This window comes from Diceros bicornis, chromosome 22 (assembly GCF_020826845.1).
Source record: "Diceros bicornis minor isolate mBicDic1 chromosome 22, mDicBic1.mat.cur, whole genome shotgun sequence".
NCBI lineage: Eukaryota > Metazoa > Chordata > Mammalia > Perissodactyla > Rhinocerotidae > Diceros > Diceros bicornis.
This window is the reverse complement of record NC_080761.1, coordinates 25,098,394-25,109,765: the sequence shown is the minus strand read 5'-3', so window position 1 is coordinate 25,109,765 and position 11,372 is coordinate 25,098,394.

Below are 11,372 nucleotides of genomic sequence, written 5' to 3'. Positions count from 1 at the left end.
CTCTACCAATGGGTTAGAGTTCAGGTCCAATATTCTGACCCTTGCTATGTTAATGGGAGTGACAGGAATTTAGAAAATCCTTTTCTTTTTCTACAACCTCTGACTTTTGAAGACTGTCTTTCTACAAACTCAAATTCAAAACTTGAAAGCTGGCCCTGTACTTTTTTTTCTCTTTGCATTCCTGCTATAAAAATCTCAATCCTCCCTAAGGCATAGAGATATCTCAGAGCAATCAGGGGAAAAGTCGTTCACAGAATATAAAAGAAAACAATATATTTAAAATATATTATCCTTATTACAGTTTCTCAGACTTTCCATAATGTCCTTTACCTTCTTGCCTATCACCCAAACTCCCTGACAACCTCTGCTGAAATTGCAAAATGGAGTAATGACAATAATTATTGTTTATTGAATACTTAGTGTCAGACAAGTATTTTGAACTTTTGAACTTTGCCTTTGAACTTTACAATAACCCTGTAGATGTCCATAACCCCACTGAACAGCTGAGAAATGGGGCTTAGAAAAGGCAACTTGTACAACATAACAGAGCTAATCTGGGGGAAAAAACTTTAGAAAACACATTTGTATCTTTTTTGCTTTTGCTCACTTTGGCTCAGAAGTCAGACTCCAATGCTGCAAATTTAAAGTTTTTAACATAGTAAAGAAAAAATCCATTAAATAAGATATGTTGGTACTTAACACACCACTTAGAAAATAGTAAGCTTTCAAAAAAAAGGCAATGGTTATTATTTATTAATATTATTTCTATTGCTGTCCCAGGAGATGAGCTTCTTAGTAGGCATGGAGGAGAGTCCATTATGGCCAAAATCTTGGTACAATTTGCTATTTCCACAGCTGGGTGAGAAAGTAGGTAAGGTGCTTTGGGGAAGACAGGAGATCCTGGCTGAGATGGAAACATGGGCTTGGCCTTCTCCTTTTCTTTCGGATAAGAATCTGGAGACCTGAGTTCTTGCCCAGCCTTGTCCAATACCATCGGGAGGCCACTAAAGGTCCTCTCTATGGTTTAGTTTCCTTACCCATAAAATGAGGGAGGGGTTTGGGCATCATCAGGTGATTGCTGAGGTTTCTCGTAATGTTAGGAGTCCTGGAAAACTGGTATCCCCAGAGATGGGAAAGTCTAGACAGCCCCGCAGAGCTGCACTGCCACCGTAACACCAACGTCTCTCTGCCTTTTGTCCTGTTCTGATCTCCCCCATGCTCAACCTCAGTTCAGGGGAAGAAGGCAAAGGAATGTGGGGCTAGAGAGAGCAAGACGGGGATGGGTAGAGTGGACAAGACAACGGCAGATGATGGGAGAGTGGAGGGATGACAGAAATTACACACAGACACTTTTAGAGAAAGGATGAGGAGAAAAGGCAGGGCAGAATCAAAGAACCAAGGTTTACCTTCTTTCGCCCATCAAATGAAACAACAGCTAACATTTATTAAGCCCTTGTCCTAGGCCTGGCCCCTTGTTGAATGTGTCAGGTGCTTTATCTCATTTAGTCCTCACATATCTCACTTTACAGATAAGTGAGACACTGAGGCTTATGAAGTTTATCAATTTGCCTAACATCTCTGTCTCAGCTGCTATTACAAAGTGCCATAGACTGGGTGGCCTAGAAACAACAGAAATTGATTTCTCACAGTTTGGAGGCTGGAAGTCTGAGATCAAGGTGCCAACAGATTCAGTGTCTGGTGAGGTCTTTCTTCTGGGTGTAGACACCTCACTCCTTGCTGTGTCCTCACATGGCAGAAAGAGAGAGAGTGAGTTCTCTGAGGTTCCTTTTATAAGGGCACTAATCCCATTCAGGAAGGCTCCACACTCATGACCTAATCACCTCCCAAAGGCCCAACTTCCTAATACTATCACATTGGGCGTTAGGGTTTCAACATATGAATTTTGGGGGGACACAAACATTCAGTCCATTGCAATCACTAATGAGTAAGAGGAAGGACTAGGAATTGAACCTCAGTACCTTTGATTCCAGAGCTGTGCTCATAAACACTAGTCCACACTGCTCTCCAGCATTTCCTCTGTGCTAGGGAATGTCGCTATTTCACTGAAGGCTGACTTAGCATTTAACCGTGATCTCATGGCTGACCTAGTGTGATGAGTTCACCACCCACAGGCAGACAGTCAGACGGACAGGCACCTACCTACACACTCACTCACCCCTTGATGACACTCAAGAAGGCTCGGTAAAGAAAATTCAAAACAGTGAATAATATAAATAGAAAGTCTTTTTTTGTTAGATGTCATCACATAGGGACAGGTGTTTCAGCTCCTTAATTAACTCTGGCTTAATCTAATGTTGAAATTAACTCTTGTTCCTTCTGAGGGCAAGATCATTGCCTGGACACATTCCCAGATGACCGCAGATGCCTGAGGTTCGTCGGGGGATAATCCACATATAAATAAGTGGTGACTACCCCTAGCTAACCACATCAGATTTTCTTAGTATCAGGCCTATCAGAAAACCAGAGAAAGCCTCACTGTAGGATACTTCTAGGTCACCCAGGATCATAGGAATTATGGGAGAAGATGATAGAGCTGTGAAGTGATGCCCATTAGGGATCTTTCACATGGTGATCATTTCCCTGTCTGACATTTCATCCGTGGGATTTGTGAGGAAACTTGGGAAAGACTGCATCAGATCCCTACTTAATAGTCTCCGTGCACCTTCCCTGGATCTTTCTTTGTTTCATTGTAGGGATATTATATGGGTTGTGGAATCAGTCAGACTCAGGTTCAAATTCTGCCGCTGCCACTGTCTGTGGAGCGGTGGGGCCAATGCCTCACTCACAGAACTGCAGTAGCCTCTCGTGTAAACAGGAATCACAGCCCAGGTTGTTGCGAGGATCAGGTGAGCCAGCACATGCAAAACACCAGCATAGGGCCTGGAGCACAGCGGGGGTCAGTCGCTGTGAGTTCTCTTTCCTCCTGTCTCAGTTCTCCACTGCTGTATGACAAACCATCTCAAGCAAGTGGCCCTAAAGACTAGGCCCATTTGCTGTGAGAGCTTTAGTAAGCCTTACTTGGATAACAACCATGTATTTGCTCAAGGTTCGGCAATCTGGGTTGGACTCACCTCAGTGGTTCTTTGCTGGTCTCACCCGGAGTCATTCATGCACTCATGCCTCCCCTCAGGAGGTTCAACTGGGGCTGGAAATCCAAGGTGTCTTCACTCCCACGTCAGGCACCTTGGCTGCGATGGCTGGAACAGCTAGCACATGGCCAGGGATCTCTCTCTTTCCATGAGGTCACTCCATCAGGGTGGCCAGAGGGCCAGCTTCATAGGTGTGCAACATGTGCAGTCACACAGGGCCCCACACCCAGAAGGGCCCCTGCTTGATTTAATGCTCTTTTGCCACTGCCTTACAATTCTTAACAATTTTTAAACAAGGGACCCTGCATTTTCATTTTATACTGGGCCCTACAAATTATGTATCTAGATCTCTTTCCATAGTGGCTCAGAGCTCCAAGAGGGTGAAAGAAGATCTGGCAAGCTTCTTAACACCTAGACCAGCATTCACACAGTATCACTTTGCTGCCTCTTGAGAGCCAAAACAATTCACATGGCCATCTTGTTTCAAGGGGAGGAGCAGGGAAGTCTTTGTGGCCATCCACCTCACCTCCATTTCCTCCTTGCAGCATTCCCATAAGCAATCAGGTCCTGACAGAGAGCCTTTGGTGCTAAGAGGCAGAAACCCACCCAAGCTACCTCATTAAAAGAGAGAGCTATGGTAGAGAGTCAGAAATCTCATAGAAACGAGGGTAACCACACCTCAGGAAAGCGGAAATAGGAGTTAGAAACTCAGGGCCTGAGGCTGTGCCTTGCCTCACATTGGTTTCCTTGGTCAGTCAGCCATGGTCTAGGGGGAGCAGGAACCTGGTCACTCAGAAGAGACAACTGCCCCTTCAGACTGTGGGCAGGGCAGGCTTTCAACAAGGGGCTGTGGATAAGGTGGGCATAGAAACTGATGGAAATGCTTGTCTTTATTATATTTATGAAGTGCCAATAATTATACAAGACCATGTCTGGGCCTATGGGGATAAACCTTGGCCCTAGAGGAGCAAGGCCCCTTTTCAGTCACATACAGGCGTTTCTTGCTACTTCTGACTGAAGCAAAGAGGGAAGGGAGTGTGGGGATCCGATTTCTTTTTATCATTCCTTGTGCTTGCTGGCTGGCTCACATGTCCTTATGTGGCAACATCTACCTACAATGGAGCTTTAGGAGAATGCATTCTTTTACTAAAATGTGATTAACCTCACAGAACAGCTGAGTGAAGAAGGACCAGAAATTGTGACTTTATCTTACTTGATTCTGTCTCATTCTAGGCAAGATGGCAGAAAGGCTCTCAGCCGAGGGATTCCTACACAGATAGCCCATCTCTTGACCTCTCTCTGCTTAGTGTGTCCCCACCCCATCTCTCCCATCCTCCCCTCTTATAGTTCCTTCTTTCACACCCTCAGTCCAGTGTCCTCTTGGGAAACCCCATCTTTTTTCCCCAGCACATAGTTCCCCTCCTTGATTCCTTCTTGGCACTTGCTTGCAAACTCCAGCATTTACAGCCTCCACTGGTGCTGTGGGCTTTCCTGTGCCAGCTCCATCAGCTCTGAAAGACAAGGTTCAGCCCAGTATGTGGAGGAGACGTTGGTGGGTGATCAGATCGCAGTTCCCACAGTGAGAGCTGTGGTCGATTTTTTTCATTCATCACCTAAAAAACAAGCAACTTCAACCTGGTAAGCTTTAATATTTCCAGCGACAACACAATCTAGTGTTATTTGAAGAAATATTTCCTCTATTAACATGACTTTGACTAGCTCCTTGCACAACAGTAAACTTGGCATTATTTAGTTGAAGGAGAATTTAAATTTTCTGATGTCTAGTTTATATGACAAGAATCACCACATGAACTATGAACAAGTCTGTCTTAACTGCCCAGGATGGCTAGTGTCTACTTGGATAAGAACTTCCTGATCTTCAATCTCTTCACCGATAAAAAGAGGGATAGCTCTTGGCCTCAGGGAACTTCCAATCAAGTGAAGGAGACAGTCTGAGACAGATAAAACTAGAGAGCGCGAGGCCAATGAGGGGCGAGTGGGAAAGGGAAGAAAGTTTCAAGAACCAAGTGTGGAGTGGGGGATTAGCCTTGGCTAGGTTCCAAATTGGAGCTCGGGTGTAATGAAGGGCGTGGACTGTTTCAAACTTCAACCACAGCTGTGTGCACACATGTGCCCCCGCTGGAGTGGGGGTGCTCTCTTAGGGCAGGGACTTTGTCTCATTTCCTCATCTTTGTGGAAAGGCTGTCCCCGCTTGCCCTCTCAGCTGTTTGGGCTTGCCATGAGAATCAGAGCTCAGGCAGGTGAAAATCAAGCCTGGGACAGGTGGAAGGTTCCTCTCGGGAGACTTCACTAGACCCCTCTCCCTCGCATTTCCTCTCACCCTTTCATCACAAATACACATTTAGCTGCACCTTCTCAGTTCCTCCAGTTGGAGGGGGCCCAGGAAGGAGATTTTAGGACTATGCTCATTTCTCACGATATTACTTTACTTGATTCCCACTTCGACTCCTTTTCCTGCAGCTGCACAACTCCTGAGAAAAAAGGCCCCCAAGCATCTCTGAATCCCTTGGCGGATGTTGCGCAGGATCGTCTCTTCCCATTAACACGCCGCCCCTATGCGGAAGCACTTTTCTGCTCCTAAAGCCAAGAACACCCCATGCGCATGCGCGTTAAAACCCCAGGGGGTTGCTTGATTTCTCCAGGCCCCATTTAAACTACTGCGCTTGGTGGGGTGTCTTTCTTTTCGCTCGGTTCTCGGTGGTTTAGGGCCATTGAGTTTCTTAATCAATTGCTGGGCTCCACGCAGCAATCTTCTTTAAAAGGAAACTTTTTACTTAATATGCATCTAGAGACATTCGCGTCCCGGCTGCGTCCGATTGAGTGAAGCAGGCAAGGGTGCAGATAAACCCGTGCTTCTAAACAAGCAACATGAGCTTAATTATTGCAAATCCGTCATGGCTGCCAAGTCCTGTCTTTCTTCCTTATTACTATCGGGGAAACTTGCCAGTCTGTGGCTTTGTTTCAAGTGGACTTGGTGTGCTTTGATACCCTCAGGGGGCACTTACAGGCTGGGGAACACACAGGTGGGCTGTTGGAATCCGTGTATTTACCTTCCAGAGGAATGTACTGGAGACATGCTGCACGCGAGGAGAAGGGAAGCCAGATCGGATTGCGTTTCCAGGCGCCACTGTGTACCCTCTCGGTTCCACTGATACCCTTTCTTCCTTCTACCCTGAAGGCTTTTGCTGTTGGCCTTTGGCAGACAACGTACACTGGCACTGCAAGTTGAATAGACCAGGCATTTATTTTCTGGGAAGTCAGGCCTCTGTCCTTCCCGCACCTTTGGCCTGCTTTTGATTGATGTTGCCAGCAGCAGATGCAACGTGTGGGGGCCTGGCTAAACTTTCTGGAGGTGTCGGTTGTAAATAATGCTTCCTTACATTCGGGGCAGCACTTTTGAGTTTCTAAAACACGTTCCCATGCATTAATTATCTCACTGGATTTCCTCAGGGGGTTGGAAGAAGACAGAGCAACTCTTATCCCTATTTTACAGGGGGAAAACCCTGAAGCTCAGAAAGGTATAGCAACTTGGCCAGAGTTGCCGGACTAGAAAGTGGAAGAATAAGAAACCAGGACTTCTGACCTTGGTCCAGAGACTTTTGGCAGTCGCGTAGTCTTTTTAAAAATTATTTCACTAATAACTCTGATAATCCTGTTGACTAACAGAACAATTTGTTCATCCGTGTCCTGTTCTCTCACTGCATAAAGGAACTGGTAAGGGACAAGAGAGCTGATTTCTCAACTGCATCCTTTAGAGCTGTACCACCTTGAAAATCACTCCCTTATCCTTGCTACCAGTGACTTGCCTTCTTCTGAAGTATGAGGAAAATAGCAAAGGTGAAAGCCCTTTAGCTGTCAAGCTAATGCCACAAAGATCATCGTCAGACTGGGAACTGGGTTGGACTCGGTAGCATCATTCTAGAGGGAGCAATGCTCCCCAAGATGTGTGGCAGCATCAAGGCCTTAGGGATCAGGTAGGTGGACAGCTCTCCAAATAGTTTTCAACCCAGGCTATGCTGCATTTCCTCCACTAATTCTATGACTGAAAACTTAGTGACCATCAGAGATTTCAGTTTTTAATCAGGCTCTGTGAGGTTGGGTTTAAGATTATTAAGGATAAGGTGTAGGATGATTCAAGAGAAATCATCAGAAAAGGGAAAAAAATCCTCTTAATTCTTGCCCAGGCCTTGATAATAGGTAAAGTCACGAGTGAATGGAAAACTATTCCTCTGGGGCCAATTGACTCTAATCATCTGCCCTCCTTTAGGTGCTGCTTTTAGCTCAGAGCTACAGGAAAGGAAAAGTTTGGCAGAAATCACCACTGATGGCCACCTCTATTCATTAATTTGGTTATTTACAACATTCATTGAGTGCCCACTATGGGCCAGGCACTGGGGATACAGTGATGAGCACAAGACACAACCTTGATGCTTGACTTTTCCCAATCAAACCTAATATCTATTCTACTTCCCTGCTGCCCTCACTCTTCTACCAGTGCCCCTCCCTGCCCTCAGCTCTATGGTTCCAATTCCTGATCGTTTGCACCATTTTTAGCAAGACACTCCAAAGGATGAATTACTGGTACAGCAAAACATCCCACCCACATCTACCCATCCCCACTCTTCTTCAGGATGCAATAAGCTCCAGCTCCTCCTTCATATACTGCATATTCCCATCGTCTTCCCTCCTGGGGATGGTCCTACCAGGTCAGAGGTTGTGAACATGATATGAAATAAACTGTAATCCTGATCTCCACACAAATTCCTTCTTCTGAATACATTTGCTTTAAAGCAAAATGTTCTGCAGTGAGCCCCCGTGGCTTGTTTTGCTTCCTTTTCCCTTTCTTTCCAGTTCTTTGAGGAATTACCAGTCCCTCTATTGTTTGCCATGTGGGTTGAGTTGACATTGACCCCATTTCTAGTGCACGAACCTTGGTTAGCATGAGCCATTCCAATCAGAGTGAACCCAAGGAATTCCAGTGGGCATTCTGGAACACAGAACCTCTCTTCTTTGTGGAGGTTGGTGGTACAAGGTTGTGAAGCTCAGGACTGCCTTTGCCATGATGGATGAGCTTGGAATTTCCAGAGACCACTGCTGAAAGCCTGAGGATGGAGCCAAACAAAAGGAAGCAGAGATGACCCAGGACATATTGTGTGGGTCTTGAATCTAGCTGGGTCTGAACCAGTACTACCTCTGGATTATTCTAAGTGAGCCACTGAACTCCATCATCCCCTTTAAAAACACCAATTTGAGTTTGGTTTTCTATCCCTTACAAGATTGCCAACTGAGGACTACACTTAGGCCAGGGCTTCCCAAGTGGTGTGCCGTGGTGCACCTGTGGGCTGGGTTATAAATATTACTTGAGATTGATTAACCCAGCCCTCTGGGAGGGACCCTGGGCAGCCAGAGCTCCAAGCCTAGTCATCTCTAGCAGCAAGTATCTTTGTCCATTTATCCCAGTGAGACAACAAGTACAAAATTTTAATGTGTTCCATTATGGTGATTTTAAAATATATTCAAAAATTATTTAACATTCCTCCATTCAAAACGTAGAGCCTAATTCTCCTCCCCTTGAATGTGGACTGAACTTGGTGACTTGCTTCTAAAAAACAGAATATAGCAGACATGAGGGAGTATGACTTCTGAGGCTAGGTCATAAATGACATTGCCACTTTTGCCTTGCTTCTTGTGAATCGTTCACCCTAGGGGAAATCAGCAGTCATGCCATGAGGCCAGTCATGTGGTCTGGGGACAGGTTCACATAGAGAAGAACTGAGGCCTCCCATCAACGACGAGCACCAACTGTCCAATGTTATCAATGAGCCACCTTGGAATAGGATCCACCAGCTTCAGTCAAGCCTTCAGATGATGGCAGCTCTGGCCAACATCTTGCAAGACTTCAAGTCAGACTGCCCAGCTAAACCACTCCCAAATTCCTAATCCACAGGAACTGGGCAAGATATTTATTGTTTGTTGTCATTTTAAGCTAAGGAGTGTGCAGGTTGTTATGCCTCCGTAGATAGCATTTACACCCATGATGTGAAAAAGATTGGGAAGCATTTCCTTAAATCCAAAAAAAGAATACCCTTGATACTGTGGACATACCTACCATTCTGGAATATATTAGAACCTTTAGTTTTTTTGGCAAAATGATAATCAATAACAGCTTTACAACATTTGAGATAACAAGCATTTAAAAATACATTCAAAGCAAAACAAATGCTCCCTGACTTTGAAAACATACTTGCAACCACAATTACCAATGCCAGCTTGAAAAGTTTTTTGTTTTAAAACAAATCTATTGTCATGGAAAGGATTCCTTACTGAAGAGAATTATGGAGTTTAAGACAATGTGTGGCATGACAAACCCAATCAGGTCTATGCAGTATATTCATGTTTCATTTTCCTGAGATTATTAAGATAGTGACAATGGCACCCTTGACCTTGCTAAAGGAGAGAAGGCAGGAAGCTAATCAGACTTCTCCAATAAGCTTTCATAGAAGGGTTTTCCAAAGTAAAATCAAGATGGCTATCGTGGCATATCACGTTTCTCTAATTTTCAGAAAACAAAAGGCCTAATTTGTTTTATTCCTAGGGATCTTTAAAATGCTTCTTTCTCAATCCCGTATTTAGACTACATAATCAGAGGACCAATGTCTAAATTCTTTGTTAGTGCTGTTATTTAAATAAGTGCAGCAATACCTCCACTTTATTTATAACTTACTTAAACTACCTGGAATTGAGAAAAGAGCTGGGGTTAGCTCAGAAAGAGTATGAGCAAACAAACCAATATTTACAAGCCTATACTCCCCAACTCCACAAGATTCACTTCCAGGTAAGCCCACGGGCTCTCAATCAGAATTCTGTCATTCTTACTCTGGACACTATTCCCACTACTTTGGTCATCTATATTCTGAGCCTACAGATCAGAGGCATCAAGTTATAAAAGTTGGAAGCTTCTAGAATTGCACCATCCAATACAGTAGCTACTAGCCACATGTGGCAATTAAACACTTGAAATGTGGCTGGTCTTTAATATTAAGTGAAAAGTGTAAAATCTATAAGTGTAAAATACATACTTACAGATTTTGGAGACAGTATGAAAAAAAGAATGTAAAATACCTCAATAGTTTTTTATATTGATTGCATGTTGAAATTATAATATTTTGTATATATTGGGCTAAACAGAATATATTATTAAAATTCATTTCACCTGTTTCTTTTTATGATTATTTTTAATGTGGTTATTAGAAAATTTTAAATTATATATGTGGCTTGCATTATATTTCTATTGGACAGTGCTGTACCAGAAGCAGGCCTACTCCCACTCATTCATTTAGTCAGTCAACAAACATTTATTATCTTCTGTTTGTTGAGCACTGGGCTAGGGGATAGGAATGCAGCAGTGAACACAGTTCCTGCACTTCTGAAGCAAGGGGCACCCGCTGTGGTATGAAAGAGACTAAAAAGAAAGTGACAACAGGTATCTAAAAGCAGGGGACATTTAGTCAGGAATATCTTAGGTCATTAGGATTATTAGGGCCCTTAAGTTAAAAACCAGCCCTGCATAATTTAGCACCTAATCTTATTGTTTTAGGGCAGAATGTGATAGAGAGTGAATGTGATGGCCATCTTGGAGTCACTCAGAAAAAGTGACATTCTATAGGGCCTGTACCAGTCTGCCGTATATATGGCTACATACATATAGATGCTCTTCCTCACTAAACTGAGAGATTTAGGAGCGCAGTGACAATGTTTTTTGACCTTAGTCTCACTCAGTATCTCCTAGAAGATGCTAAATAACATAAGGAATTAAAAGATGTCATGTGTACTCATTTAAGAAAGCAATTAACGTGGCTGGCCCTGTGGCCTAGTGGTTAAGTTCTGCAAGCTCCGCTTCAGCAGCCTGGGTTTGGTTCCTGGGCGTGGAACTACATCACTTGCCAGTGGCCACGCTGTGGTGGCAACCCATGTACAAAATAGAGGAAGACTGGCACAGATGTTAGCGCAGGGCGAATCTTCCTCAAGCAAAAAGAGGAAGATTGGTAACAGATGTTAGCTCAGGGCAAATCTTCCTCTACAATTTAGAAAGAGTTCTGTCCCAAATGTCTAAAAAGAAAACAAGTTTGCCACTTAAAATTTAGTAATTGAAAACAAAAGTCCTCTTTCAGACTATAAATTCATGCATACCTGATGATATAAACAAAAAGTTATGGAATACCCAAATTAAATTCTCTCCCA